Here is a 27,365-nt window from a genome sequence, read left to right as displayed (position 1 = left end):
GACCAAGCATCCCCGGCAGTCTGGGGGGCCGTTGTGAAGATGAGGCAAGCTGACTTTGGCAGCTGAACTAGTATTTTACCAGTTCTTGTGATTTTTTTTTTTCAATTTGCCTGTGAAGCCTATTTTTATGAAACAACTAGCTTACCCGTCGCGCGTTGCTGCGATCTCAGAAGAAAGGAAATTTAAGGAAACTTGTTATGATAACATTCAATTTACAGTGTCATTTTTATTGAAACTTATACATTTTAATATGGAAAACATTTTAAAAATGTTGTTTTAATTCTGTTTATTTATTTGAGTGCTTGTGGATACACTGTATTTGTTGTGTTTCCATCTGGTGCGTACACGAATAAATCAGGTTTTCCGACGTGTGAGCTGGCCACATACAGTTGTCCATGTGAGAAGTACGGATTCTCCAAATGTAGTCCACACACTTGCAGCGATTGTCCTTGTGCTTTGTTGATGGTCATTGCCAAAGCGAGTCGCACCGTAAACTGTGGGCCGACAATTAACAGATTTTTCAATTTTTTCTTTTTTTTTTGCCAGAAACCTTCGCAGGAGTGTACTCAACAACTTTTAACAGAGTTTTTATTTTTTTACTTTTTATTTTTTGCCAGAAACCTTCGCGGGAGTGTACTCAACAACTTCCCAAAGTTTCATGGCGATTGGATGAAAGGTGTAGTAATGCATAAAGGACAAACAGACATACTATGGTTTTTATAAATATAGATTTAGTCGCTAAAGGGTCTCTGATGATTACAAATGCTCAACACAGTGACATGACGCAAAGGCACAACCCACACCGAATGACCCAATCACATTATCTAATTATAGGACCTCATAACACAACAGAAAAGCATGAGAAAATGTCACACAGTGGCAGGAGGTATAGCTGGAGGCATGGTTTACCATTTAAAAGTCAACCGGCACGTGGGAGCGATACAGAACCATGCTACACAGATCTAGGATTTCCTTTGCTAAGCATTCATTGATAGAGGCAGTGAGTGACGTAATTTATTTAGAGCTGCCTCTGACGTTCCAACGGAGTAGAGGTCAACAGAGTAAACACATCACACCACCCAAAATAGACAGTCTGATGGGTAAGCTACAAAATAAGTGCTGACGATCCACCTAATACTAGCATTTGAATAAGTACACAACAGCTTGGACGATGCCTACAAACAGTAATAGCACGCATACGTGCTATAATTGAAAACCACTGGAGGCCATATTTAGGCAGAGGTAGATGAAAAAAGGGCACTGTGTTTACTTTTCATATTCAGAGAATCTGTGTGCATGATAAAATGTGCAACATGACCTTAAGAAAATACACTTAGCCTTTTCAAGATGTTCTATGAGGTAGAGTACAGATTCACATGCGTGTACAGAGGTAGATGGAAGCTAGGCAGTCAACTCTAGTACAGGATTTTGAATATCCCTGGGCAGGATATCCAGCTTGAAACAAAGCATGGTTTTCTGGGCAGGAGAAGGGGTAAGGATACAAGCAGACTTGATGAGTGAGTGGACAATGGGTATTATCCTCATTATATGGTGTTTAAGATTGATAATCACTTTGAGGAGAACTTGGTGGAAAAGCAAACAGCTAGTCAGTCAATCAGGCGGTCTTGTAAAGCACAGCTTGTCACCCTGGGGAGTCTCCAGGTGCTGGTGGGCAGGTACGAGCCTTGGTCAAATAGCAGAGGTAGTCGAAACGCCAGGTCTTGAGCTGCTTCCTGAAGTCCTTCAGAGACGGGAAAGTGCGCAGGTGGAGGTTGTTCCAGGCTCTGACAGAGAGGTAGACAAAGGAGCTGCCTCCACCGTGGCTGCGGAGGATGTGGCCAAGGTGAGGGTGGAGGATCGAAGCTCTCTGGTCGGTCGGTGGAATGTCAGGCAGTCATTGATGTATGCGTGTCCAGACTTGGGCTTTGTAGGCATGCGTGAGGAACTTGGACAGCATCTTTTGTGGATGGGAAGTCAGTGGAGAGTTTTAAGGTGAGGGATGATGCTCATTCTTCTGAGGAGGTCGAGGATGAGTCTTGCAGCCGGGTTCTGGATGGTCTTGAGGTGGCCCAGGAGTTGTTTGGTGGTACCGGCATAGAGTGTGTAGTCGTAGTCGACCTGGCTGGCGACAAGGGACTTGGTGACTGTCTTTCTGGATGAGATGGTGATCCATCGGAAGATCTTACTGAGCATGCGTACGGTGAGGACGCAGGCAGAGGAGATGGTGTTGATCTGCTGCTTCATGGTCAGACAGGAGTCTAGGATGATTTAGAGATTGCCTGCATGGCTGGTGGGGGTGGGAGAGGGGCGAGTGCAGCAGGATACCATGTGTCATCCTACAGAAAGGGCCTCTTTCCAAAGATGATGACCTCTGTCTTATCGGAGTTGAGTTTGAGGCAGTTGGTCTTCATTCAGATGCCAATGTCGGTCATGGTGTGTTGGAAGTTGGCTCTTGCAGTCAGCATCTTCTGTGAGGGATAGGAAGAGCTGGGTGTTGTCGGCGTAGGAGATGATGTTGAGTCCTTGGTTGCAGGCACTGTCAGCCAGTGGTGTCATGTAGGTGTTGAAGAGAGTGGGGCTGAGGGACGATCCCTCAGCCCCACCCAGATCCCTGGGGGACGCCACGTAGGATGTCTTTGGGTGCAGAGGAAAAAGGTGGTAGGTAAATCCTCTGGGTTCAGCCGGAGAGGAAGGAGGAGATCTAGTTGAGTGCCTTGCTATGGATGCTGATGTGGTGAAGTCTGGTGATCAGGGTGTGGTGGGAGAGGGTGGTGAAGGCTGCTGGTAAGTTTAGGAGGATGAGGGCTGCTGTTTCCCCTTGGTCTAGTAGGCATCTGATGTCATTAGTTGCTGCGATCAGGGCGGTCTTGATGCTGTGGTTGGGCCAGAAGCCGGATTGGGAAGGGTCGAGCAGGTTGTTAGTTTCAAGGTAGTCTGTGAGCTGGAGGTTGATGGCCTTTTCCAAGACTTTGGAGGGAAGGGAAGAAGCAAGATCGAGCGGTAGTTCTTGAGTTTGTTGGGGTTGACTCAGGGTTTCTTCAGCGTGCTTCCAAGCATCGGGTATGATGGCTGTGGTGATGGAGGTGTTGTGCAGTTCTGCAAGGGGACGTGAAATTTTGTTCTCTTCCCAGTTTGTAGATGGGGTGTGGAGTTCATGATGGATATGATTTCTTCAGTAGAAAGCTGCTTCCAGTCACTGGTCCGAGGGAATTAGGAGGTGCTGGCTTCAGTTCGGCGTTGGATGAGGATGAGTGTCAAAGTTGCTTTAGATGTCGGTGATTTTGTGGTGAAAGTAGTCTGCTAGAGAGTCACAGAGGACTTAGTAGGAGCAGATCATGTTCTTGGGGGTGGAGGGGCAGGGGAATTCTCTGACGATGCTGAATAGTCCCTTTGTATGGTTGGTGCTCGCCTAGATGTGGGTGTTGAGGGCTACTCACTTCATCTCTCTGAGATGGTTGTGGTAGCTATTGAAGGCGGATCTGTAGGAGTCGAGATTGGTGGGGGTCTTGTTGGATCGCCAGTGTCTCTAGTTCTTGCAGTGTCGCTTGAGAGACAATAGCTCTGGGATGAACCAGCTGGCCTGTTTGGCTGGTCTGCTGTTGGTGGTATTCTTCAGGGGGGCGATGGTGTTGGCGGCTGAGAAAATTCAGTTGGAGAAATTCTGCACGTCGAGATTAAGGGAGTTCAAGCGGGCGGGTCTAGCTTCTTTTAGGGCGGTGGTCCAGAGGGGTTCCGTGACCTTACCACTTTTGCAGCTAGGGGGAGTCAGGGGTCTCATCAGGGCAACAAGCGGACCATCGATGGTGAAGTGGATGATGCTGTGTCCGTCCTGGTCAGCTCGGTGGTGAAGGAGAATTTGGCTCTATAGAAGGTGGCGAGGATGGAGTCCAGAGTCTGTACTGCTCTGTGCATGAGGGTGGTGATCAGTTGGGAGAGGCCGATGATGCTCATGTTTTTGAGAAGCCTGGTGGGGTTGGTGGCGTCAGGGTCTTCCAGGTAGAAGTTCAGGTCACCAGGAATATTTAGTGGTTGGAATCGATGGCCAGGGGGCCTATGAAGTCAGGGATGGAGCTGCAGAAGTTGGAGCGGGGGCCGGGAGGTCTGTAGGTGAGGGCTCCTCTGATGGTTGTGTTGGCCTCTGGTTTGATCTGGAAGTTGAGGTGTCTCATGATAGGTGTTGTGTCGTCGTTGGAGGCGGTGTAGTTAAGAGAGACCTTAAAGATGGTGGCGATGCCTCCGCATTGTCTGTCGGGGTGGTCTCAGTGGATCATCTTGTATCCGGGGGGGGTGTCACGGTGCAGATGTCGGGTCCTGATGAGGGGTGAGCCAGATTTTGGTTATAAACAAGACGTCGGGGGGAGGGTAGTTATGGCGTCCCAGATTTCTGTGGCTTGCTTGCAGAGGGCTCTGATTTTGTGTAGAGTGCAGTGAAGCTGAGGCTTGTGGCCAGGTGTCAGCTGGGTTATGGTCGTGAGGGTACTCACATCATAGCAGAAGTGGCAGTGGTGGTAGGTGAAGGGTCCTTCCATGGAGCGTGGTGAGGCAATATAGCAGTTGGTGTCAGGGTTCTTGGGGTTGGGGTTGAGGTTTCGGATCTCATGGGAGGAGTATCAAAGGCGGGCTGTTGATCCAGGGGTCCTGGCTCTGGGAGTGGTAGAGGCGTGGACAGGTACAGATGGGCATGCCTTTGGCATCCGCTGCAGCCTCATGAAGTAGCCCAGGGTCAAGCAAAAGTGCTTTCCTCTTGGAGCTGGGCTCAGAATAATAGGACACAAAGGCAAGGATGGCTTCAAGCACTTTATTGTGTAGCACTATTCATGTTTTTCCAAGAGATGCCTGCTCGCTTGGTTTGTCTTTGTGTCCCAGAAACCTGGAAAATGTGCTACCATTATAAAACTATTATGGACTTCTGCAGGGCCTATAATGCTTGCCAAAGCCCCTCAACCTGAGTCATAGACCAAGGACACAGGTGAGTACCTAACATGTTAATGTTATGTTATGTTATGTTATGTTAATGGGGGTTACTTGTATAGCGCACGGCTACTCCGAGGAGTGTCCCGGCGCTTTCTGACCCACATCTGAAAAAGGAGAGACAGAACATAACAAATTACAGATTATAAAGCCAAGTTTTCAAGGTCTTTCTAAAGGCAAACAGATTGGAGGTATGACGAAGATCAACGGGAAGGGAGTTCCATAGTTTAGGGGCGAGATGTCTAAAGGAACGTCCCCCTATCGCCTATCCTGACCCTCCTAATGGGAGGAACATGAGGGAGAGGGCCTTTAGTAACCTTTATAGCCTGGGACAGGAGAGCTATAATGCTATTAGAGCACTCCACTCACGGATAATAGAATGTTGTAAATGAACCCCTTAAGTGCTCAGCCAATGGCCGCGGCCCCGCCCAATGATTAAAACTGCCACCAACACAAAATGTGTAATCGCATTTCTGACGCACATTTATGCCATTGCTGACCCCCACATGGAGCGGATCACTGATAACGGCACACATTCTACATCTACATACATGAGGGATTTCATGAGTGACCTATTAAGCACTTGCAAGTTGCACTTTATACATCTTTATTGAACGATTCAGTTGAACGGCCTAGGCGATTTCTTGAGGAAGGTGTGCAGATGGCAATTGCTACAGGTGCCCGAGTTAAAGATTTTTTGAGAGAAAGACTATAATCTTATCTTTTTAGACCACATAGCACTGTGGGTGTCTTATCTTTCAAACTTTTCAGAAGTAAGGAACCCCCATCAAATATATGTCTGGATTGGATTAGGGCTATGTAAGAGAAGGTACCTAGAAGAGTTGAAAATAAAGAGGCAAAGAGCCAAGAGTAATATTGTATTTTGATCAAACAAAATCATGCCAAGGTGATTGATCTGAATATTAAAGGTTTGTTAATTATCAGAAAGTCTAACACAGTCAATAAAGGTGATTCCAAATTCACCGCTCCAGTAAAAGCGGAAAGAGTTTCCAAAGGAGCAATTTTGCTCTCTGAGAAGGACTAGTGGAACAAAGGATGTATGGTAAAAGGGACTGCACAACAAGCCAAAATTATTTACGAATATAGAGTTGTGACAGACTTGGATGGTTTGATTAGTTAGGTGGAGTCAAGGAACAATCTGAAAAACTCTATTGATGCGGGTTATTTTTTGAATTATTTTTATTAATATTTTCAAAAAGAAATACAAAACCACAAACAAAAACGACAAGCCAGTACTAGCGATGCATTTACAGGAATAAGGTCTGCATATTCAGTTCATCGTAAACATTGTACAGTATGCGCCCTTCCCCAAATACTGAACAGATAGATGTAAGACCACAACCCAATACCAATCAAGCAAAAAATCACATGGGGGACGAGTCCACAAATCTAGAGACTCGCCTTATTTTACATGTACCGGAGATAGGCTAACGGTAGAGGTATACAGATACAACAGTTCACAATAGCCCACCTGTTGTCCCCGGAGCAGTCGAGGTGTCCCCGGCTGGCCACTATCTTTTCCTGGCCCAAGTAATGATTGGTTCACAGATATCCTTGGGTCTTGAAGTAGTGGGCATCATTTCCCAGAATGTGGTCAATTGGGAGTGTGGAATCCAATTGGAATGTGGATATTCACACTTCTATTTACACATTGTAATCAAGGTAAATGTGTTTGGTGGGTGCCTATTGGTGAATCCTCCTGAGTTTGAGGGTGAAATCATATAACAAACAAGCGCTGTCTCCCGTAAGAGTAGCGTCCCCAACGGCCACACCTTACAATACATTTCAAAAAAATTCCCAAAATATCTGTGTAGTTTGTTCAAGAAGTTGTGTTTATTTTATTTCAACTTGAGACTATTATTTCGAGAGTATGCGTGACTTTCATGATTATTTGTTCATTTCTGCCCAATGCATTTCTGGCTTAACCCTTCATAAGGGGACTTTTTACAATGGTTTACGTTTGAGTGGTGCGCCTATGGCGCCAGCTCGTGAAGATACGGTTGTGTACATCGAAATCGTCACATCGGCATAGTGATGAAAGCCAGAGTGGCGTGGTAATAGCTCGTGTTTTCAGATCTGCATTGGTTGCAAAATTCACAAGTCAATTGGGAGTGGCCATATGTGACGTCCCTGACCTACTCGTTAATAACAGACGCCCTCCTCCTCCCCAAGTGTATGGTAACCTGGCGTTTTGCCAACAAAAGAAGTAGTGCGTGTAGTTTTCCCACTTTCACTGGCGTGTCTTTGACATAGCTCAACAATCCCAACAGGGGGGAGGGAGACGTAGATGTACCAACAATCTGATTGATCTGTGTGAAGATTGTGGACCAGAATGCCGCTAGCTGTGGACAATCCCATGCCATGTGTAAGAAGGATGCAGGAGTGAACCCACAGCGCCAGCAGCTCTCATCATCCCTCAACCCCATACGGTGTAGACCTACAGGCATCCTATAAAATCTATGGAGAAATTTGAAATGAATCAGGCAAAGCCTGAATTGGGGGATAGCTCAGTTAGTTGGCCCCAACAGTACGCCCATTGATCCTCAGGTTGTGGAGCAGGGAGCTCGTCGTTCCATCCCTGGAAAGCTCTGGGCTGCAACAGTGGAGATGTGTTTTGTGTGTGTGTAAAGGCGTGAGACCAGCCTACGGGGCGAGAGTGAACTCAGCAAATTTTCCATTGCTGACAACGGTGGTGGGGATGCTGGAAAACTGTCCTGCAGGAAGCGATAAGCGGCACGTAGCTTATGATATAGGAGTATTTCAGCAAACGGCACCGCTTCACCCTCATCTGCAACCGGGTGGACCTGAATGTGTTCTTTAGATAACGGTCTGAAAAAGTGCGAAGGCTCAATTTTTGTGCCATTGTTTTACTAATGCCGTCCTTTATGTTTGGTAACATAGGGTTATTTACTAGCGGTATAGGAGGGGTATATAGTGCAGGGGCACCTGCCCGATTCCGAAGCTCATATCATGCCTAACGTAGGGTCTCTGTGGTATCTATGCCATCCCGAGGTCGTTGATACTGCTAGTACAATGCCACCCGAAGAGGGACAGGTGCCACCACATCAGTCTCTACTGCTACATGAGGTTGGAAGGGTATCGGTTGAACACAGTAGTGAAGGAACTGGGCCTGAGTGCACCAGGCATATAGTTTCATATCCAGAGTGCCCATCCCACCTTGTTTCAGCGGGACTGTCAGCAGATCTCATAATACTCTAGCCTGCACGCCTGCCCATACCAAAGAAACCAGCAGTGATTTCAAGAACTAAAAAAAAGGTGTGTGTTAGGGGCATCGGTGATTTAACAAATAAATTAATAAATTTTCGGCAATATGACCATTTTAGCCAGGGCGATGTTCCCTACCAGTGATAGCGGGAGTTTAGCCCATAGTGCAACCTTCTCTTCCAACCATGTAATGGCACAACCATAATTTAAGTTCCACACCTCCTGCAGATTCCAGCTGATCCAGATGCCTAGATATTTTACTGCCTCGACCTCCCACTTGAAAGGGAACTCAGAAGTCACCGGGACCTTGTTATCTGTCAAGGGGGACACAACGGATTTAGCCCAATTGATAGAGACTCCAGCCAGCCCCCCAAACCTGATGGGTGCTCTCAAAAGGGGATCCAGATTGGTCACGGGATCAGTGATGTATAATGTGACATCAACAACATATTATGAAATGAGGAGGCTTCTGGTACTAAACCCAATCTCCCTGGTCGTGTGGTGCTACCTGATGCACGCAGTGAGGGGCTCCATTGTTATCGCAAATAATATGGGGGATGGGGGTATCCCTGCCTAGTGCCACGCAAAATATGGAAGGGTTCCAACATTAGGCCGTTCACTCTGATCCGAGCTGTGGGCTTAGTGTGTAGCAGCTGAATCAGATTAATAAAAAGCGGGCTGAACCCCATGCAGCCTAAAATAGTGAACAAAAGTTGGCCGCAAGAGCGTATTGAATGCTTTGGTAGCGTCGAGAAAAACTACAGCGGCCGGTACATCAGGGTGACTGCCCAGGTATGAAGCCTGACTGGTCGAGGCAAGCAATAAGGGGGAGTAAAGGCTGCAACCTATTGGCTATCAATTTGGCCAGAATTTTAACATCCACGTTAATCAATGACAATGACCGATAGGAGTCGCGCTCAGTCTGCGGTTTCTCGGGTTTCAGCAGATTGATTATTATTGCCTGACGCATCGTTGGTGGTAATATACCTGTAGTTTGGGCTTCCTCATACAGTGCCAACAGACGTGGCACTAATTCTTCAACATACGTTTTATTGAAGGCGGTGGTTAGGCCATCAGATCCTGAGGCCTTGTCCAGAGGCAAGCTTTTTATGACCTGGGAGACATCCTCTACATTAAAAGGGACATCCATGTATTCCCTGTGACGTTGATTGAACCAAATTAACTCCAAAGAGTCGAGGAAATAATGCATACCCTCTGGGCTCGTCTCCTGGGTGGCAGTATAAAGTCTAGAGTAAAAAGAGGAGATTTTGTATAGGATACACACCTGACTTCTGATAACCGTTCCCTGCTTGCCAGTTAGGTCGGGAATGAAGGTGTGGGAGTCCGGAGTCTGGATCATACTAGCCAATGTCCGTCCCGGCCTATCGCCCTCCCCATATCTGTTCGCCTTAGCACATTTCCAAGAAACGTAACCTCACGCTGTGCTTCCTCATCGTAGTCAAGCAGTTTGGTCTTTACGTGAGCCAGAGTGGCACGGTCATTGCAGGAATACAATTGTGTCCTCTAATTTGGGACTCAAGGGACGCAAGTGTGACCCGTATGGCTTTTAATACTCCTGCTTGGCAGGCAATAAACTGACCTCTTATGACCACCTTAAATGCCTCCCAGAGTGAGGATTCTGTTTCCACCGAGCCGGAATTAAGAGTGAAACAGTCAGTGATATCTGTCCTTATTTCTTCCTTAAATGCTGTAGTAGGGCATGAGGTGGGAGCCGCCAAGACAACATGCGTGGAGGGGCCATAGGAAGTGTCAATTTCAAGAGACATGGGGCATGATCCGACAGAGATCTCGGCAGATGTGTCTCCTCAGTGGTCCAGGAAGCCACATCACGAGAAACCAGCCAAAAATCCAAGTGGGACCAGGCACCATGGTGCTATTGATGCGGATTCTTCACTGGATTCTGAAGCTGTTTTATCTGGTATATCTTCTTCTGTAGGGGCTTAATATTTGAGGTCCGTGGGGTCCAATGAATATCATTTCTCACAAAGATGTCTGAGTTCCAGGCATCCTTCGCAGGTCTCAGAAAGCAACAGTGTTTGTTGTAATCCAGAAAATTCATCTGCTTCGTCATTCTTTGAGCAGGAGTGAACCGGTCAAACAGAAGGAAGCTTTACTTCTGGCTGTGTTACTTCCATGTCACGTAAATGTAAACTCTTTACATGTTTTAAAATGTTATTCATGTCTTACTTTTGTTTAGAAAAAGGGGCTGATGTAGGGTGTATGTAATATGTAGGTGGTGTGTTGCGGGCAGAGTATGTATGAAATGTTGTAGCCATGGGATGTTGTGGAAATGTATGACTGAAGAAATGTCTTGCTCTGGTTATCTTGAATACTTATGTGTTTAGTTCCTGGTTCTGGAGTGTGTAACTGTCCTGCTCACAGCTTTACTCAGCAGCATCAGTTGGGTGCAGCTGCTGTTGCCTGCCTGAGCTGGTTAGTCCTCTCTGGTCGTGGACTTCCAGTTTACAACTCATTTCTTCTCAAAGCTACCCTTCGGCTCCTGTGAGTACCTGCAGCAGAGGTCCTCAGTAGGATCCCTGGCAAAGGAATCTGCAAATGGCTTTGTTAGTGCACAAGGCGCATTTCTCCTTTTAACGCCTGTTTCAAAGAGACATTTTTTCGTTGCAAAACCCTCTCTACTATTGTTAGTAGATGGCATTTTGGATCAAAAAATATGGATGGTTGCATGGGGACACCCATGCTTCACTGATGGAAAGTCCCCTTGATGCAGAGTAACGCACAGCAGTGCTTTGTGCTTCTTTGTGTTACTTTCAGGCTGCTTTCAAGTGCAAAGATAGTTTTGAACTGGAAAGTAAATTAAAAAAACAAGCATTTTGTGCAGGTTTGCAGCACTTTGTTTTGTTTGTTTGCAAATATGGGACTAGTTGCCTTACAATCAGGTCTCTGGCCATACCAGTTTGGCATGTAGCAGGAATTAGCTGCCAAACCTAAAACCAAAAGCATATAAAATGTAATGCCATGCGTTACAATGGCTTTGTGGAGTCATGGTACTTTCGTAATGAAAGTATGCGGAGTGATGGTATACGGAAAGAAAGTTGCGGAATAATGGGTGTTTACCCTCCCCCGGTAAGTACATTGGTGGTACGGCGGCCCACATCTCCAGCAACATACTCATATTTTTTCACCATCCATTTGAAAAATGCACAGGTCTCTCTCATTGATGGCCTGCACCGACATACACTTTTAGACACACCTCCCGCCACAAGTTCTAGAATTGCGAACTTTAGAGCTGGGGAGCTACGTTCGAATCTCGGCATCAGCTCAACATCCTGTGATTCTAGGCAAATCGCTTTGTCTCCCCGTGCCTACCACAAATTAATGTGTTTTTCTGTAATGTATATTGTTCTCATGCCATGTTGTCGAGTTTGCGCTATTTAATATTGCAAGGAAAAATAAAGTAGGGAAACTCGAGTTCACACACTACTGAACGCGCACTCTTAAGTGCATTAGCAGTGCACTGTGAATCGGAGCGTTTCACAGGCCTGTCACAGATAAGAAATGCTATCAAAACAAAATCCTACAAAACAATATACTACTGTCCGGCAGCAATTCATACCCGGACAACGCCATTGTAACGCATGGCATTACATTTTATATGCTTTTACCACGCATACATTTACAACGAAATTCATGAATGGTAAAAACATGTTTTTTTTAATGTTTGGATAATGTAAGTATGGGTATAGGGGTATATGTTTTGGGGTACTGAGGTATATGTTTTGGGGTGTTTGGGTATTTTAAGGGTTCAGATATAGTTTTGTGTTATGGGGTACAGGGGTAGTTTTAGGGTTTAGGGATAGGTATGGGTTTTGGGGTACAGGGGTATTTTTAGGGTTCAGGGCCAGTTTTGGGTTTTGGGGTATAGGGGTATTTTTCGGGTTCAGGGGTAGGTTTCGGTTTTGGGGTACAGGGGTATTTTAAGGGTTCAGGGCTAAGTTTGGGTTTTGGGGTACAGGGGTATTTTAGGGTTCAGGGATAGGTTTGGGATTTGGGGTACAGGGTTATTTTTAGGGTTCAGGGCTAGGTTTGGGTTTTGGGGTACAGGGGTATTTTTAGGGTTCAGAGGTAGGTTTGGGTTTTGGGCTACAGGGGTATTTTAAGGGTTCAGAGGTAGGTTTGGGTTTTGGGGTACAGGGGTATTTTTAGGGTTCAGAGGTAGGTTTGGGTTTAAGGGTACAGGGGTATTTTAAGGGTTCAGGGATAGGTTTGGGCGTTGGGGTACAGTGGTATTTTTAGGTTTCAGGGATAGGTTTGGGTTTTGGGGTACAGGGGTATTTTTAGGGTTCAGGGGTTGGTTTGGGTTTTGATTTACAGGGGTATTTATAGGATTCAGGGCTAGCTTTGGGTTTTGGGGTATAGGGGTATTTTTAGGGTTTAGGGATAGGTTTGGGTTTTGGGGTACAGGGTATATTTATAGGGTTAAAATGGGTTAGTGTTTAAGGGTGTTGGGGTATTTTAAGGTGTAAGGGTGGGTTATGATTATGGGTTGCAGGAGTATTATAAAGGGAGCAGGGTGGGATTAGCAGACAATATGAGACATGGCATGAAGGGTGGAACGTACCACACGCCCCCAGCGTTTGTCAAGCCCCCAGCACACGCCCACAGCACAATGCAGACACGCCCACACGGGACTACTTTGCTGGCACAGTTCTATTACCTTTTAAATTTATATGGTGGGCATCTGCATAGCCTGCCCGTTCCAACGCTGTATTGGGTGTTGTGATTGGTGCTGTGGATCCTGAGATTACCCGCCTCAAAGGTTTGGGCTCTCTCTTTATTATATTAGTATAGATATTTCCATCAAAGTGCCCTTTAGCATTGGGAGGTCACTCACAGAGCTTCGCCATACAGTTTCATGATGCAGCCTGCTTTAATGTTCATTTTCAAAATCGTGTTTGCCAACGCGTTTCAAGGTTGAAAACCCCTTCTTCCTGGCTGCCACAAAAGACATCTGAGCCTCACACTCATTTTGAATTGCAGCTTTATTAACATCACTGTTACTCAGTGGGCGTGTGCTCAGTGCACATACCTGGTGCATCAAGTAACAGAAAGTTCATGATGCGAGTGTCCTTGTTCACCTTTAGTAAGTTCAAATGTTCTTTTGCTGAATTAAGGCTTATTTTTATCCTATAGTAGGTTACAGAGCATTAGGCAGGCTTAATTAGCATTTGAAGGGCTGTGCTGGAAAATGTCTTGAAAGTGCAAAACAACAGCCTCACCTTGCTGGAATCTGTATTTCTTTTTCAGCCGGTAATGGTGCCCCTCCCCACGGCTGGGCTGCCGTGTCAAAGTATTTCCACCAAAGTACCTTTTAGCATTAGGAGGTCACTCACAGAGCTTCGCCTTGTCACTTTCCCCTGAGGCGGAAGCCGGGGGCATCTTCTACCTATCCCTCACTAAAGCTAATATTGCCGAGATTAGCGCGAGTGTTTTTAAAGCCTGCAAATATTTTATTGTAGCATTTTAAAACTGTGTTATTTGCTTACTTTGCTGATCCTGACGAGACTACTTTGTTTCAGGTCTCAGGCATTGGGCTCTCACTCCCGGCGCAGCCGATTGCAGCGCTGACGCCGGCTGGTAGAAGGCTAAGCCGCCATCTTGGGGGGAGGCAGGGTAGCGCTCCAGCTCTTGGACGCCTCCCACCCTCCCAGGTTACTTGAGGCGCCCTATCTTCACATTAGACAGATTACTTCTCACTTTCCCCTGAGGCGGAAGCCGGGGGCATTTTCTACCTATCCCTCACTAAAGCTAATATTGACGAGATTAGTGCGAGTGTTTTTAAAGCCTGTAAATATTTTATTGTTGCATTTTAAAACTGTGTTATTTGCTTACTTTGCTGATCCTGACGAGACTACTTCGTTTCAGGTCTCAGGCATTGGGCCCTCACTCCCGGCGCAGCCGATTGCAGCGCTGACGCCGGCTGGTAGAAGGCTAAGCCGCCATCTTGAGGGAGGCAGGGTAGCGCTCTAGCTCTTGGACGCCTCCCGCCCTCCCAGGTTACTTAAGGCGCCTTATCTTCACATTAGACAGATTACTTGTCACTTTCCCCTGAGGCGGAAGCCGGGGGCATCTTCTACCTATCCCTCACTATAGCTAATATTGCCGAGATTAGCGCGAGTGTTTTTTTTTTTGTGTTGAAATTTTTTATTGAAAATTGCAGATAGAAATACAAATGTGTTGACAAAGTAAAATGATATAATGATAAACACATGAAAATATAAGTGATAATGAAACTTACATAAGATATAGCAAATATGAGGAAATAAAGAATAACATATTCCATATTCCAATATAAGATAAAATAAGAAAGAATAATAGGTAAATTATAATATAAAAGGAGAGGAGAGGAAAAGACAAGAAAAGGAAAAGAGAAAGGAAGACAGAAAGAAAAGAAAAGAGAAGAGTACAAGAGCAACAGAAACAGAGAGGGAATAAACTGGAAGAAAGGAAGGGGGAAGGGTACCCACAGTAAAGTGATAGAGAAGGAATAGAATTAAGCCGAAACAGTATGTGTAGAAGAGGAAGGAATGGATGTAGAGTCATCATCCACAGTAGTCTCCAAGAAAGGGGACCAAATTTGGAGAAAAATGGAAGCCTGATCTTGTAAATTATAAATTGTGCGTTCATGTAAAGCCGTTTGTATCATTGCCACCAACCACTCTTCCTGAGAGGGAGGTGAGGGGGATTTCCAATGACGCAGTATACAAATTTTGGCCGTGGCCAAAGCAGTGTGAAGGAGACGAATTTGTGGTTTGGAGAGTTTCGAAAAACCACGAAAATCATGTAAAATAATAGTGGCAGGTGTAAAAGATAAGGGTAATGACATTGTAGAAGCCAATGTCTTCCTCACAAAAAGCCAGAAGGATCTAGTCCGAGGACATTCGCAAATGATATGTGTAATATCACATCCAGAAGCAGAACATCTCCAGCAGGACGTGTGTGATATCAACTTAGCTTGGAGCGCGAGTGTTTTTAAAGCCTGTAAATATTTTATTGTAGCATTTTAAAACTGTGTTATTTGCTTACTTTGCTGATCCTGACGAGACTACTTCGTTTCAGGTCTCAGGCATTGGGCTTTCACTCCCACGCAGCCGATTGCAGCGCTGACGCCGGCTGGTAGAAGGCTAAGCCGCCATCTTGGGGGGAGGCAGGGTAGCGCTCCAGCTCTTGGACGCCTCCCACCCTCCCAGGTTACTTGAGGCGCCCTATCTTCACATTAGACAGATTACTTGTCACTTTCCCCTGAGGCGGAAGCCGGGGGCATCTTCTACCTATCCCTCACTATACCTAATATTGCCGAGATTAGCGCGAGTGTATTTAATGCCTGTAAATATTTTATTGTAGCATTTTAAAACTGTGTTATTTGCTTACTTTACTGATCCTGACGAGACTACTTCGTTTCAGGTCTCAGGCATTGGGCTCTCACTCCCGGCGCAACCGATTGCAGCGCTGACGCCGGATGTTAGAAGGCTAAGCTGCCATCTTGGGGGGAGGCAGGGTAGCGCTCCAGCTCTTGGACGCCTCCCGCCCTCCCAGGTTACTTAAGGCGCCTTATCTTCACATTAGAAAGATTACTTTTCACTTTCCCCTGACTACTTCGTTTCAAGTCTCAGGCATTGGGCTCTCACTCCCGGCGCCGATGGCGCGCCGAAGGCCCGCCTAAGGCAAGCACGTCGGCACCCGTCCGCGCCTGGCCCGCGCCTAGCGCCGGTCCCCCTGTCACTCGCCTACGAAAATTACTTGGACTAGTTCCGAGCTTCTTCAGCTCAGGCAAGGCATCTGTTCCCCAGGTGTCTGTTTTTGTCCTCTAGGTTTCGAGGATCTCCCTTACAATTGTTTATCCTGTGAATTCGCTATTACCTCCCTGCGGAATCATTGCCCTCCTTCATTGAAGATCACTAATCCCCAGAATCCCCCTAGGTTGATAAAAGCGGCTCTAGTCAACTGTTGCTCCCTGCCTCGCCACGCCAATGAGATATGGTTATATCTTGACACTCAGGATTGGGACATCCTATTTCTTACTGAAACTTGGATCAAAGATACGTCCAAACCTGATATACACTTGGCCACTCCCTCCGGCTATCGATTGGTGGGTATCAATCGTGACAACGACAAAACTGGAGGGGGCCTTGCTGTTATTTTAAAATCACATCTTAACCTGACCGTTAAGAAACTCACTAATTTAGGGCTTATTGAAGCTATGTATTTCAGGATCCTGGATTCCGCCACTATTATTCTAGCTGGTATCCTGGCATATAATCCCCCTACTGCCTCCACTTCTTCACTTACCACCCTGTTGCACATAATAGCCGACCTCTCTCTAAGACACGCTTATTTTACGGTGTTAGGAGATTTCAACTTACATGTTGATAATCCATCCTGCACACAAGCGTCTCTTTTAATTGAAACCTTGCAAGGACTAACTCTGTCCCAATTAGTTAAGGGCCCGACACACACAGCAGGTCATACCCTTGACCTTATATTTACTAATCATCCACGTGTTACCTCTCTTCCTGCACTACCCCTTACCTGGTCGGACCATTTTCTCCTTCCTTTTGAAATTGCCATCCCTTCCCTTCCCCCCCCTTCTACTCTGAATAGAGAGAATGGACGAAAATGGCTCAAAGTCACCTGTGACGCCATCGATCCCTGCTTTTCTTATCAGTTTGATCTTTCTACAGACCTCAATGAGGAAGTAGCTAGATATAATTCTGCTCTTTCCGCTGCATTTGATGTTATTTCCCCACTAAACCCTATCACTTCCGCTAGATCTCGGCCCTCTGCTCCTTGGTTTTCTCCCACTTTGCGGGAGGAAAAGAGTCGATGCAAACAGCTTGAACGTAAATGGCGGCAGACCTATGATCCCGAGTCTAAAACAGCATACAAGTCTGCCCTGAATAAATTCCAAAAGTTAAAACGTTCCACAATGAGAGGTTACTTCTCACAGCTAATTAAGGAGGCTGAGAATTCTACCAAAACCCTCTTCAAGATAGTGAAGGATTTGTTAATCCTCCTGCCATGAAGGCCCAGAGCTCTCCTAGCCAGGCCCTCTGCAACGGGCTCTCTGATTTTTTTCAGGATAAAATTATTAAGTTATCTTCCTCATTTGAACCAGTTCTGTCCTCCCCTATGACCGCTCAGTTTGACTCTCAGCAATGTTCATTTAATTCCTTTGAAGAGTTTACTCTTGAGACTGCCACTAAATTACTTGTTCAAGTTAGTTCAGGGTCACCATTGGCTCCAGTCCCCGCCAAGGTGATGGGAAATCTTGCCCCGGTTCTAACCAGCCCTCTTCTTTCCATATGGAACTCCTCTCTAAGCCTGGGTCAATTCCCCTCAGTGTGGAAACAGGCTATGCTGGTCCCTATTCTGAAAAAATCGGATGCGGCTCCCTCACAATTTTGTAATTACCGCCCGATTTCCCTTCTTCCCAAACCTGCTAAGATCCTGGAAAAGGTGGCTCAGAAGCAATTGGCCTATTACCTAGAAACTAACCAGCTGCTGCATGACTCCCAGTCGGGATTTAGAACTGGCTTCAGCACAGAGACTGCTCTGCTAGAGGTATCGGAGACGATTCGTGAGTGTGTGGACAGGGATGAGGAGGCCATGTTGGTCCTCCTCGACCTGTCCGCCGCTTTCGATACGGTGTCCCACGATATATTACTGGATCGCCTGCAGCAGCTGGGAATCGAAGGCACTGTATTGACCTGGTTCAGATCGTTCCTTACAGGGCGGACGCAGAGGGTACTTCTTTGGCCCTTTGAATCAGATAACAAACCTCTCTTGTGTGGAGTGCCTCAGGGTTCGACCTTGAGCCCTCTTTTGTTCAATGTCTACCTAGGCCCGCTAGCCAGGGTGGTTGAGTCGTGGGGGGTCAGGGTGATCTCTTACGCTGATGATACGCAGCTTGTGTTTTCCTTTAGAGATCACTCTGACTCCCATTTTATCAACTTTCGCAAGTGCCTTGGCAACATCTGCTCCTGGATGGCCTCTAACCATCTGGTTTTGAACACTGACAAAACGGAGGTTTTATTTTTCAACCAAAAAACTGCTCCTCCCGCTACTCTGTGGTGGCCTACCGTTCTGAATCCCCCTCCGATTCCAGTCCAGTCAGCTCGTAACTTGGGCTTCCAATTTGATAATACCATGTCTTGTAAGGCCCAGATCAATAAGGTTACATCTGCCTGCTTCGGCAAACTATGCATGATCAGGAAGATTTTTCCTTATCTTCCTTTGGACTCCCGTAACACTTTTGTCCATGCCCTGATCACGTCGCATCTAGATTATGCCAACAGTATCTATGCTGGCGCCCCCCTCTACCTTATTGAAAGGTTACAAGTTGTTCAAAATGCAGCTGCTAGACTAATCGGAAATATTCCTTTCCGCCACTCTGTAGCAGCTTATCGGAAAGAATTGCACTGTCTCCCCATCTCCCGCTGCATCCAGTTCAAAGTTTTGATCCTTGCCTTTCGTGCTCTTAACGGATCAGGCCCGGTCTATTTGAGTAAAAGACTCAAATTATCTTTATCTGTCAGATCATTAAGATCAAATAGCCAACGTCTCCTGGTGGTACCAAGATTTCGCCGTGCCAGGAGCGGGGGCAGAACGTTTGGAGTTGCTGCTGCCAAGCTTTGGAACAGCCTCCCACTGGATCTTAGGTTCATTGAGTCGGAGCAAGTGTTCCGCCGCAAACTCAAGACCTGGCTGTTCACTATCTCTTAAAGCAGCTTTCCCTCTCTGTTGACATGTAATCTGTAGCACCGGGACACCCCCACTGGGGGTAGCTGTGCGCTTTATAAGCTTCTTAAATAAATAAATAAATAAATACAGCTTCATGATGCAGCCTGCTTTAATGTTCATTTTCGAAATTGTGCTTGCCAACGTGTTTCAAAGTTGAAAACCCCTTCTTCCTGGCTGCCACAAAAGACATCTGAGCCTCACACTCATTTTGAATTGCAGCTTTATTAACATCACTGTTACTCAGTGGGCGTGTATATATGTAAAAATACACATATAGACAAACATATATTTGATGTTTTAATAATGTACTTTTACAATGTATATGACTTTACCACACATGCATTTGCGTTATAATGGCATGCCTGATAAAGTCATATGCGTTGTAAACGTTTTAGAAATTATGTCTTTGCGGAGTAATAGTCCTGCGTTATAAAAATTGCGGAGTGATGGTATGCGGGATGTTGGTTTGTGGAATATTTATTTATTTATTTATTTGCACACTTGTACCGCGCTGGGAATCGACTCCCTGGGGAGTATCTCCGCGCCTTTGGCGTCATCAGAGAGCAAATAGCCCTGTCATGCGTAGTTAAATGTTCAACCAGAATTAATAGTTAAACAGGAAAGTTTTTTGTTTTTTCCTGAAGGGAAAGTGTTCCCTACATGCTCTGACTTCAAATGGAAGTTCATTCCAAAGCTTCGGACCCGCCACTGATAAAGCTCTTCCACCTTGTCGTGTCTTCCAGAATCTGGGGACGCATAGTAATTCACGGTCTCCAGATCTCAAGGATCTTGTCGGGATGTATGGGATGAATTTCTTAGTTAGATAATCCGGGCCTCTACCGGACAGGCACTTGTGGATGATGCAACAAGTTTTAAACATCACTCTTTGTTTTACCGTGAGCCAGTGGAGTTTTTTGAGAAGGGGTTTTGAAGGAGTCCGGGCCGGGGCATTGAGAACAAGGCGTGCAGCCGTGTTCTGCACAACCTGAAGTCTGGCAATGATCACCTCATTGGCAGCTAGCAGCAAACCATTACAGTAATCCAGTCTACTCAGCACGAGCGACTGAACTAGAGTTTTCCTGGTGGTATCAGGTAACAGGGGGAACACCCTTCGGAGAAGCCCAATAACATGAAAACAGGAGCTTACTACTTGAGTAGCGTGATGTTTTAGGGTGAGCTCCTGATCCAGTTTGACTCCTAGATCTTTCACTACCATTTTTGGCTCAGGGACTGGGCCTAGATCACGAGGCCACCAGTCAGGAGTCCACAGACGTTTGGCTTCCCCAAAGAGCATCACCTCCGTCTTGGAGACGTTACACTGAAGGAAGTTTGCTGCCATCCAATGTGCCACTTCTTTCATCCCTTGGGCAAAGGAGTGACGCACTTCAAGAGTCATGATTTTAAACGGAAAGAGGAGTTGTGTATCGTCTGCATACGATACGGGGATAAACCCGTGGGATCTCATGATGTTAGCTAGGGGTGCTAAATAACGTTGGGCTCAAGCAGGAGCCCTGTGGCACCCCCTTTGAGATCTCCACCTCCTCTGACTGGTAGGGACCAAGTATGACTCTCTGAGTGCGTTTGGTGAAAAAGCTCCTTAACCAGGGCAGCGCCTTGCCTCCCAGACCGATGTCAACTAGTCTGGTGGTCATGATGTCATGTGACACAGTGTCAAACGCCACTGACAAATCTAATAACACCAGGATAACGGAGTACCCCTTATCCTGAAGCAAATGAAGATTGTCAGCGACGGACAGCAAGGCGGTCTCAGTGCTGTGCCTGGGCCTAAAACCCGATTGGGAGGGGTCTAGTCCCCCTGCACTCTCGATGTAATTGGATAAGTGCCGGTTAACAAACTTCTCGGTAAGCTTCCCTAAAAAAAGGAGGAGAGAGATGGGTCTCAGGTTTGTGAGGTCGGTCCATGGAATGGAGTTGTTCTTCCATAGAGGCCTCACCAAAGCACGCTTCCAATCAGGGGGGACCTCTCCAGATCCTAAGGATAGATTCACTACCCACTAAATACTAGCTCCCAGATCATCCCTCAATAGTGACATGATCTGAGCTGGAACGATATTCGAAGGGCATCCACTCTTAGTTTGATTGATTAGAGTGCCAATGTCCTCCATTGATATAGGAGGGAATTCAACAAGCTTGCTTGCGTTGTTTTCTGCTGTGCTAAGGTGTGGCGGAACCATACTGTCAGCAGTTCTCAAGGTATTAGAGGTAGATTTTGAGGCTAAGATCTTAGCATAAATGCCTTCTATTTTCCTAACAAAGAGCTGTGAGATGTTATCACAGAGTTCCTGGGACTCAATCCCCTCTGTTTCACAGGCTGCAGGCTTGATAAAGGTCTGTAAGATTTGATAAAGGACTTTAGCATTTTTACCTGCTGCTGATATTTGGGCTGCTATGTGATGTTTCCGGGCAGACCGAATAGCTTTATGATAACTTTTTTGGGAAGTCCTATAAGTTTCTTTATCCTCTGCTTTACGTGTGACTCTCCATCGTTTTTCAGATTTCCGTGCAATTATTTTTAGCTGTCTGAGATCTTCTGTGTACCAGATTTCTTGTTTTGGGGCAGGTCGTGGTTTATATGTTCTAAAAGGAACAACGTCTCACATAATCTCGGGGGAGGGATAGTCCCTTTCTTGCTATTTCCGTGGAGGCGGGCCTTGTGTCCGGATGTGCGTGGCGCGAGGCCTGTGCGCAATAGAAGTGGAAAATCTCCAGTGTGCGCTTCAGGCGTCACCGGAAGTTAAGTCGAGATTACATTTCCTGCACAAAGGCCCCTGTTTGCGCTCCTTCCGTCCCTTGGGAATAGCGCCATGCCTGACCTCCATACAGTAAAGCAGGTGCAAGTCACTGGGAGCGCGGGGCAAGCACACCCGGAGCTGGAATGTACAGAACCTGGGAAGAAAAAACAATGAAATATTGGGCACAACGCTCGCTTTTTTTTCCGTAATCCCGCGCCCCGCACACGCCCACGCCCCCATCACACTCCCACAGCACACGATATGAGTCATGGCATGAAGGGTGGAACGAACCACACGCCCCCAGCGTTTGTCACGCCCCCAGCACACGCCCACAGCACAACGCAGACACGCCCACAAGGGACTACTTTGCTGGCACGGTTCTTTTACCTTTTAAATGCATATGGTGGGCGTCTGCATAGCCTATGTCCTTCTGCTGCAACTGCCCTTTCCAGCGCTGTATTGGGTGTTGAGATTGGTGCTGTGGTTCCTGAGATTACCCGCCTCAAAGGTTTGGGCTCTCTCTTTTTTATATTAGTATAGATATATATCTTCAAGATTCATACTTTTGGGGTTAAGAATAGCATATCTATACTAACATGTATGCACTTACCTCAATAACATTTTGGCTGCAATGTTTTGTTAGCACAAAAATTCTCTTCTCTCTATTTCGACATACAATGCAAGCTACTCAGCTTTCATGGAAAGACCAGGCCTAATGCCATGAAACATGGAAAAATGTGGTTGTTAACATGACATGGGCTCTTAGCTGTCGGTAATATGCATACACTGAAACCTCAGTATGCTTAATTGTAGACCAGTATGCCAAAAGGAAGCACTGACCTAGAATGCGACCTTGGGTGCTGTCATTATTGACATGTTACTATAGTAACTACTGGTCATTACTTACATTGCTAAAATATGCTTTAAAACATTTGATAAAGAGTTACAATAGTAACACTTGTTTTGCCATATGTTTTAATAGGTTATAGTGCAAGACTTTTTGGAGCCACAGATACAAAAATTAACATTTTATCCTTTGGGTAATCTTTTTCTTCCTAAACCAAGCATTCTTCAAAGCCCATTTTATGCACCATGAGTGCCTCCTACGACCATTTTTTTGTGATCCTATAATTAAGGCAGATGCAATAACTGTTCTCGATTTTACAACACAATTTTTGGACAGCTTTCATACCTCGGCCTTATGTCGGCTATGTAAATCTGGCAAGGAGGACATTATCCATGTGATATGCATTTGCTCGAGGCTAACGGACCTGAGACATAAGTTGTTGCTACCTATTTTTAGATTATATGCCGTTCAGACCTGTAGGCAGGCAGTTAAACTGTGTTTTTCCTCCAGCGATATTAAATTGAATTGTCAGGTTGTGAAGTTCTTCGATTTAATGAAGGGAAGACTCAAGCACACTTGAAAGACTTATCGGGACTTAATAACAACCTTGAATTGATAATAGTAATTGCTGTATTTTAAATCATTTGTATTGCCACATGGCGTTTTATATTTTTGTAAAGATTTTAATTAATCATACACAAATAAATATATTACTTACTTACTTACTGGACAGCTTTCCCAGGAAGTGACCTATAAACACAAGAGCACGTCAACAGTACTAGCATAAGCGACTGTTTGTATGAGCTATCACCATACTTTCATGGAGGCCTCCTGGTTATCTTGTTCCGCGCTTGCTGTTTACCTTCCTACAAATCTCCATTTATTTGATGTTTGTGGTAGTGGTGTGCATAAGATAGCTGCCTTGACACACACACACATGCTGTGCGCTCTGTGCTGATACCTTTCTTTCCTGCTGCCCACTTTCTCCCTCTCACTACAAAAGAAGAATACATGCCCTAATCAGCTGGCACAGCTGAACAGATCAGAGCTATAAATCAAGGCCCGGCTCTTATGTGGGCGACAGTCGGGCGCACATCCCATTAGCTGATTATTCAAAGTGACTCAAGTTTTTTTCTTGGTTTGTTCATGGCATTGAGAAACCAAATAATCGCCCTGACTTTTCTCATGCCACCCAGGCTGGGTTTTACAACTGAAGATTCCATGGTTACAGCACGTAGGTCTGCATGTAGTGTCAGGGAAAGGGAAAGTGCGTACAACAAGCTGCCCATGGGAGCAGCAAGCAGGTGTCTGTGGCTTCTGTTCTACAACTGTAGATCATCCGTGGTTCAATGGGAGTGTAGAAAGCACAACAAGGGGCAAGTTGCATTAACCCTGCACTGCAACTTTGGCCCAACATAGTTTGCTTCAGTTGAGCACACTTCAGAAACTTTCACCAGAGAGAAAATGAAGAAAGTATTCATAAAGCATTCTAAAGATACATCCTGGGAAGAACTACCAGTGAAGGATAGAAAGTTTGTAAGAATCTAAACCACTAACAGTTGCTCTGCACCACATCCCAGTATAACACCTTTTTTACTCATTTTGCCATGCCAAGCAGGCCCCAACCACGTGCAGTGTGAAAGAAGCAGACCAGGCAAATTGTAATGCTACAGCCACCTACGCCACATAACCAACCTCAGACACGTTTCAGCCTTATCGGACGTCATCGGTGAGGAACAGCTTGAATCTTATGGCATAGCAAGCTCCTGTGCCCTCTCGTTGGGCATACCCATCACATTCAGATTACTCATTGAGAGGAACAAAATGTAATGGCTAAATGCTTGACTTAATCTCAGCCGCTAATATTTACTCTTGCTCACATTCCAGTCCATCGTTTATATGCTCAATGTTCCACTACAGCCTGGAAGAAATCAGACTATGGCCTGGAGCAAAAGGAAAATTGTTGGCATATAAATCATGCACATCTGTAATAACGATTTTATTGGGGAAAATATTTGATACACATCCATACTGGAACAATAAAATAGGCACGTTGGTTTTGCATGATTTATGTCGCATTCATGGTGAGTAACAGAGCAAACTAGTGTTTATCTTTTGTATTTTAAAAATGGAGACAGCTGTATTAGCTGCATTCCTTTGTGTGCAATTCATTTAAAGGTGAGTCAATCAGCCTGCTGCATTTTTTTTCCGGGTGCACCCAACTTCATGGTTTGAGGACTAGAGCAGATCTTGCTTGCTTCATTTCGTATTCTTTATCAGAAATGGTGTAACAGAGCATTTGCTCTACTTTTGTACCAGTACAATTTGTATTTTAAGTTTAGAAGAAATGTATGCAGTGCATAAATAGTTTTGAAGGTTTAAATCAAATTGAGTTTTTAGGAAGTGAGCTCTGGAAGTTAAAGCTGAAGGGTATCTTTGAATATTGAAAAAACACACTTACGACAAAGAAAAAGTAAAGTGGAAGGGAGGAAGAAGTGTTAAAGATCATTTATATTTTTGTGCGTCATTAATAAAGTACAGAATGCACTTTCACACTTGAGATTGCACATGTATTCATGGATTGCTTTTGAAATGAATTCTCTATAACGTGTGCAAGTGTGGTTTTCTGATACTTGTCAAGTAGGCCTCAAATTAGGTATAAACGCCCTCTTGTCCAACATGGAATTCACCCTTGACACTCATGTCTGTTATCCCCGCCCACGTCTGTCCTTGCAATTTCTGCAGCACAAGGTCAAGCTGATACATACTTGTTTATTTCCACGGTCATCGCTTATGCTGCTTTTGAGGAACTTTCCCTGGCTCGGTCACAAAATGCAACTCTAGTCTCGGGTTCTTCAGCTGGTTTATTCATATAACACGCTATTATTAATGTAAATAGTTTTTTCTAACATCTCCTTATGACATTAGCATAGAGGGGGCAGAATAATTATTCACACAGTGGGATAGTGCGTAGGTGTTAAATTGCACTAAGAAAAAAATTGTAAATTGATACTTGTATAGCGCACTACCCACCCGCAAGGGTCTCAAGGCGCTTGTACGAATACCACTGTGGAACCCATCCTGGCTTTCCCTGTGAGGCATCAATCCACAAGGTGGAGGCCAGGCATCCTTAGCGTTGTGGGGGCCGTTGTGGAGATTAAGCAAGCTATTGCCCAGAGCTGCAGCGTGGGACCCCATGATTAGAATAAGCACCAAGGCGAGAATTATCGAGTCCGTACACATTTTTGGGCTCAGGACCCTGCCGCGTCGGGAATTGAACCCTGGTCCCAGGCTAGACCTCTGCATCAGGGTCTACCGCTCTAACCATTGAGCCACACATCTCCACAAAAATACACTTTAACTAAAAAGTGTTAATTTCAACATTCTCACCATGTTGCATACTACATCTAAAATAACCACACAGCTTATAATTAAAACAGCACAATGCATGTTGCAAACAACAAGAATACAATTATTATTCCCACCATGGTAAAAATGACATCTTAAAACCCAACACCCAAAACCCTACTTGTTTAGGCTACACTAGTAGAACATGGAGTAGTATTACTTGCATCTAGTGTTTCTTAGGAAGATTAAGCGCACTGCATACCTATTTTACATTCAAGTGCTGTAATTATAAGTACTCAGGGAGGCCGTGTCATCTGAGAAAGGCAAACTAACGTTGCATCACCTTCTCTCCTCCCGGACACAATATCAGCTTTCAGTATAAAATGCGATACCACAGCATCTCTGTCAGTCAATAGCATCTCTGGCAGTCTCTTGCACAATAATCTAGGGTGAAAGACCTCTCCCGATGAGTGGGCAGGTGTCAGCCCTTTTATACTATATCTTATCTAAGATGGAATTTCCAACTTCACCCTAGGAATGTCTGCAATAACCAAAGGGCATCAATATGCTATTCTATGACGCATTCTTGTAAACAAATAAGGTAAAAATATGACAATTCAGACTACACTGTTATGGCTAATTTTCCTGTTTAACCTTGAAATAGAGATAACAAGGCACTTGTTTCAGACTGGTGCCGCATCAGGTGTGTTATTATTGCCTATATTTGAGTGACTTGAAACTTTCACAGGTTCTTGAAAAGATAAGTGCAGACAACATTTGGAACAGGGGCCGACATGTCGATGATTCTGCCGATATTTAGAAAATGGAGTCTCAACCTGCTTAAGATAGACTCTGGCCTTATGGTCTTAAAGTCATAGCAGCATAGATCCCTTATAGTATACTGTAAAAGATGAAAAATTAAGTTGGCCCTTTGCTGAAAGAAAATATTAAAATTGAACCGTAGTTTATATTAATTTCTGTCTTTTAACCTGCTTGCAAACAAAATGAGTCCTGTCCTTGGGATCCTTAAGATCTTTCACAGGTTGGACAGTCCTCCTCAGGCACCTATCTTAAAAGGCGCCCTCAGACCTCCCCTAAAGACCCCTAATGAATCTCAGTTTGTACTTTCTGATGTATTTTAGATAAACACTATTCAATTGATAAAATTGAGTTCAGTGCAATTAAGCACTGCCTACCTGACGTTGTATGCACCCTTCTTAGCTGTGGCAAAATCACCTGATGGCTCAAAGGAAGCTGGTGGTGTCTTTTGTCAAAGGCTTATCAACGGGAGCCTTGTCATCTGGGCGTGTCAGGAAACAAGTCCTCTCAGTAGCTGCGCAGAATACACCGAGACATGAAGGCTCCTGAAGAATCCAAAGACAGCAGTACTTTATCCCCTGCAGAGACCATCAGTTCCT

The sequence above is a fragment of the Lissotriton vulgaris genome, chromosome 3_1, assembly GCF_964263255.1.
Source record: "Lissotriton vulgaris chromosome 3_1, aLisVul1.2, whole genome shotgun sequence".
In the NCBI taxonomy this organism is placed as follows: Eukaryota; Metazoa; Chordata; class Amphibia; order Caudata; family Salamandridae; genus Lissotriton; species Lissotriton vulgaris.
The sequence above is the reverse complement of the archived record's forward strand: the minus strand, read 5'-3'. Positions refer to the sequence as shown.